This window comes from Scleropages formosus, chromosome 6 (assembly GCF_900964775.1).
Source record: "Scleropages formosus chromosome 6, fSclFor1.1, whole genome shotgun sequence".
Classification (NCBI taxonomy): Eukaryota; Metazoa; Chordata; class Actinopteri; order Osteoglossiformes; family Osteoglossidae; genus Scleropages; species Scleropages formosus.
Genome location: NC_041811.1, coordinates 14,183,958 through 14,189,957, shown reverse-complemented (window position 1 = coordinate 14,189,957; position 6,000 = coordinate 14,183,958).

Genomic DNA, 6,000 nt, shown 5'->3' with positions numbered 1-6,000 from the left:
AATTACACAAGAACAACAACATGTTGCATTACAGAAGATCTGATTACAATATGCAAGTGGTTTTTAGGCTAGAAGTAGGAAAAAGTAGTTTATATGGAGAACGTGAATGTATAACTTGTTTTTAGACAGCTGATGTACTTTTCATGGGCAGTGCTGATGGATACAGCAGCCTGGTATTCTCCCAACCTTCAGTTGTCCGTTTACCTTCCTACACTGTTCACTTCTTATAACTGCATGTATTTGTAAATGTAACAATAGTACCAGTACACAGATTTCTCTGTATCATTTTCTTTTCTCTATGTTGCTGTGACCCAGTACCATTTTGTTGTTAATTAAAATTATTAATCTTAATTAATCTTGACTTCATTTGACCAGTATGCACTGAAATTTTAAAAAGGCACTGTTTTCCGTGGGTTTAGAGGACTACCTCAACTCTGTACCTGTTCTGTGAAGAGGATAAGAAACCAGTAAGAATAAAAAAATAAGAAAGTATAACTGGAAGTGACCTTTAGGTAAAACGTATATCTAAGATCAAAAAAATCAAATGAAATAACTTTGTGCTGCCTTTTGCATTGACACTCCTGCTGGGTAAACAATGCCTTTTTCCCCTTAATGAAATCCAGACACTTTGATTTTTTGCTTCCACGCCGAACTGTCTTGCGCACCTGGCCATATAGTTTCTGATGGACCCATCCACACTGGGCACTTTACCAAAGATAAAAATATTGCTTTTTTGTACATGTTGCCGTGGCGATGGATGTGTGTGACGATGTTGCTCCCTCTTCTTCATTGTGAATGTCAGGCATTGTGAGGCCTGCATTCTGTCCCGTGCTTATGCTGCGCTGACCTTTTTATCTGAGTAAGCCAGAAGAGCGGACCAGACAATCTCTGAAGCATGCAGGGGTTACGCTGTGTTTATCTGAAGAGCAGAGTCACAGTTAAAGTGCACCATTCATCCCCAAGGCCAAATCACAAAGAGCCAGTGTGGCGGCAGTTACGCAGTGTCTATAAATAATGCGCCGTGGAGAAGACCTGAATCATGTTTTTGTCAAAGTTGATATTGCAGGCAGCTTGTTGTCCACTTATCTTTTGTTTTAACAAAAATGAAAATGAAGGGTATTCAATGAATTCTGATGAAAGAGCAACATTCTTTATTTAAGCCAGAAAAATTAGAGGAATATTAATTGTTCCAATGGCATAACAGTGAATTAGTCCTGTAGTTCCCTCACTCAGCTGGTTATGGCTATTTATCTGTTATTCTGATCACTAGTTATTCTAGTTCTAGTTCCAGTTCTAGTGTTGCCGGTTCCCCGCAACCCCGTATGGGACAAGCGGTTCAGAAAATGTGTGTGTGTGTGTGTGTGTGAGTTCCAGTTCTAGTTATTCTGTTCGTTACAGGTGGAGAGCACTGCATCGATCGGTTTGCACTCTCACATACTTCCTTTTGTGTCTCTCCAGTTTAATGATAAACTAAGGACTTGAACACGAAAAAGAGACACCAAGCAATCAAAAGATAAAATGAAACTGATACATAAAACTGTAAAGCAAAAGCATGAAACAAAAGAAATCCAAAGTGAAATAAGCACGTGTGATTAATGCATGACTACCTAGAACACTGTCTCCATCTTTTTGTGTTTCCTTCCTTAGTTCACTCTTCTCACCCTCGTAAGACCAGGTTGTTTCCTTACGTCAAACAGCACATTCTTGTTTTTGCCATGGAAAACAGGGAATAAGACAGGCATCACATGATATACATATCTACAACTGCCATTTTGCTGCTTTATGCTAAAAAGAAAATAAACAATATAAGGTCAGGTGTTCTGAAGTGGGACAAATAATGACCCAGTCTGAAAATATAATAAGGTTCTGGAAGATTCACATGAGGGCTACAGGATTTCAGATTTGAAAAATATCATTGTCACTAACATGGTTTTTTTTTTTAAATAACTGCTCAGAAACAGTTACTAACGGTATTGGTGCCATGATTACTTGCACGTCCTGCCAGCTCATTATACACTGTATGAGGAAAGACAATTTTTGTGCAGAAGTGAAGGGTAATAAGAGATAGAAATATTTGCCACATCAAATGAAATGGAAAAACATTCATCACTACCCGGATTTGCATAACTAAACTCTTCCCTCAAACTGAAATGCCAATTTCATATTAGCCATGAAGGTTATGACCGATGAGCACCCAATGACTTTAGCGCCTCCATGTCAGAAACACTTTTGGATATGCTCCCAAATCAGGAGGAGCTTTAGTTTTTGTGTATGTTTTCCATTGACTCATAAATATTGCATACATAATGAATTTCGGTCATTCAGATGTTCGTTTGTTTGTTCGTCCGTTCGTTCATTCATCCATTTTCTGTAATATTTCACACCCTGCCCTAATATTCCATCACTCTTCTGCCAAGCTTAATAATGCACTGCAGATTTCTGCATTACAAGCACACAAGGTTGAACCTCCACAATGCCCCTTGACTGTGGATTATCCACATGCAGCAGAGCTCACACAATGGCTGAGAATTACTCCTTGGTTTGTCAGTACCCTTACATTTACATTTATTTATTTGCCATACACTTTTCCCCAAAGTGGATTTTACATGCTGCTTCCACGCTTTGCGTAGCTTTTAAAGCTGGCATACTTAATAAAATCTTTTTTACACATTGCTAAGCTCAAACATGTAATTTAGTGTTTTCACTTTATCTTACTTAATTTCAATATTATACGTCACTTGTTTTTCTTATGATTATGCTAAATTAATTAGAGATATAGTTAGGGTTAGGTAGCGTCCTTCTAGTGGTTAGGTCTCTCTCGATTCTTTACCCATTTCAGTCACTCACCTGATGCTGGTATTGTGGCAGCTAGTCTAACAAACTTGGTACACAAACCTGGTGCTGTTAGTAACTTTTTCAAAAAGCATCAGCTAAAGGAATAATTAATATGAAGTGAGTGTTTTTGTTTTTCAGTGAACTCACACATACACACTGACGTTTTTCAAGACAGTTTACTTGGTCTATCTGTCAATGTGTACTCTCCAGCACACTGCCGCCTTTCTTCCTGCTGACATTATGCAATGACTTCCTTCCTTTGCTGAGAGGTGGCTCAGCTGCTGCGGTTTCCATGGTGACGTGTAATCCCCCCCCATCTGGGCTTTTGCCTTGCCCATGGTCTCAGTGTCATGTTGTCAAGACTTCATGTGACACTTTCCTTAGGACAGATGAGGATGTGGCTCTGTGTCACCCCTTTACTGCAAGGCCTGATGCTCTGGTACCATTACACTGCAATAAAAACCCTACTAAGGATATTTTACTACTGTGATTAGTCTCTACTCCTGCAGCCACGCCCTTTCTTTATGTTTCTTGCGTATCTTTATAAGGCATATTTACTTTTCAGAAACACACTGCTGCCAATGATATTTTGACTTATGTTATCTGATTTTATTTCAGCTTTAAAATATTCTATTAATACTTGTGTAAAGTATATTCAGGAAGAAATGTGGAATGCTTTAGACAGGGAAAAAGTCATTAGAAAGAAAACACATTATTAATTCATTTAGCCAACAATTTTCTCTGACGTTAGGCATTTATTACAACATTAGATTTGTGTAATAAGATACTCACAGTTACATACCCTTTTACACATCTTGGTAATTTTTCAGGTAAGTACCTTGATCGGTGAAGTAAGTGTCATGTTTAAACTTTTGCAGGAAACTAGTTTCAGCTAGTTGTCATGAGAGAGGTAAAGAAATCCACTGATCATTTACCAGTTCCCCTTTTAATCATGTCATCCTGCTGAATTAATATCAGCATTGTCCGCGTTAACTATATACTGTACTGCAGCTGGGAAACTGGTTAATTGTCTGTATAGATGAACTTCCCACATATTCTTTATCCCACGTATTTCAGAATTGTTCCAATCTCTGTTTTCTTCTTGAGGAGACTGTTATTCTCTGTTGTGACCATGTAAGAAATCAGTCCATTAAAACAAAAAACTAATTTTCAATTCTGAACCATTGACCATTTTAAGGGTCCTTTACCATAACTGATCCAGCAACATATTTCTCTATATAAAAGTAAAATTTTAGGCTACTTCAGAAAAAATCACCAGTCACAAGTTGCGAAAATAACAGTTTGCTGTGTATGGAATTGAACATATGAGCACTGAATTGCTGAATTTTACCTACAGTCAAACTTTTTCCATAACATTGATATGGTCTTTCTTTAGGTTACCATTCTATAGGTGTAACAAGTTGAGGACAGGTAGACGTACCCTCTGCAATGTTCATGTAAAATGAATGTGTCATCCCAGTATTTGTATATAACTACATTGATTGCTTTGCAAATACCTTTGGTCCCTTTAAATAACTGACAAGTTGTTACATTATTAGCCTATCATGATATATTAGTAACAAGGATGTCAAGTCATGTCCTCCCTCAACACAGTAAGATGGTTCAACCTGTTCCTCAAATCAAATGTAAATATAAAATGACCTGGATTTCAAAGACAATGGGTAATTTATGGTTGCTCATATTTAAGAAAAATCTGTGAAAATTAATAGTTTTGCCAGTTAAATGTAAACCTCACCTTCATAGAGAATCACTGTAGGTCGATGCAGTGAAGATATGATTCACTGACTTTGACGCATTCATATTGTTATGCAATGCAGTGGGAAAACAAACTCTGCCTTTCTGCCCTTTGAATTATTCAGATGAGATTAAATGGTGAGAAAAAGAGAGTCGTAAACGATGAGGTGCATTTTTCATTGGTTTGACATGCTGAAGTGGTTAGATACACATAGGTGCTTTAGCTCTCCAAACTGAGATTTTAGCTAATGTAACGATCAAAACTGATAATTCAACATGAAATTGCATTTTATTTGCAAATGAGGGACATCCTGAAGTCTAAATGGCAGTCTTTTCAAACTGAGAAAGAAAGAAATGTATATAGTCCTTTTTGTAAAGTAAAATCCTAATTATGTTGATAATATAACTGTTGTGTTTTGGTTAATATCTGGTCCTTAATATCTGATCCTTTTTAGTTCACATAGCTTTAACCAGCAGCTTTTTTTATAAGGTATAAATTCAAGGCGAGTTTAATGAGAAAGGGACATAACAGGATTAATGTTTTACGTTATGCACCAATTTTCACTTTAAAAGCAAATTAGTATTTAAGTCTGTGATCAAAGAAGAGACACCTTTCATTTCAGATAAGAGAAAAAAAAAGTTTATATGTAACAGTCACGTTTGTATAGAGCTTTTAAATTTTTTATGCATTTTTAAGTAAAACTATACTATTTGTTTTATACATCAGGGATAGTTTGGGAATCTAATTGACAGCTGCAAGCAGCAGAACACAGGCAAGAGTAATCTTCACACAATGTCCCAGGATGAGCTGAATCCCTGCAGGACCTTGGACAGCACCTCGACAGGCTCAGCATTGAACACGAGAGCCGCGTCACGTGCGCTCACGGTGCTTCTGAGGCTGAGGCCCTTGGCTGCTGACAGGTGCTTCATTATACCCTTTAAGGCCCTTCGCTCTGGGCAGTAACGAGGACCGCTTGCATAATTACGCAGATTCACATATAAAATGACACCAATTTCTCATCCCATTTTCATCAATAGGCTTTTTTTTTGGTATCGGGGGGAGCATGAGACAGGGAGTGCTGGTATAATTTGAATGGAAATTTAAAATGAAAGTTTAGCATACCAGAATGTAGATTGGCACTGAAAGGCCAGACTTTGAGATGGCTTTTTCCTTGAGAGCCTATAGATTGCGTGATTTAGGGTTCAGATTTAAAATTTGCGAAACGCAGGCTATCCCAGGCTGGTGCTGAATCGAAACAACAATAAACCAAAGCAGAAATTGCAAGTCACAAAACCTAAAAGGAACACTGATCCTTTTCCATTTGTCCCCGTCAGCTGGCATTCTGATATTGTCTCAGCCACAAAGCACGGCACACACGTTTAAAGAAAACTGAAGCACTCTGAAAAAGA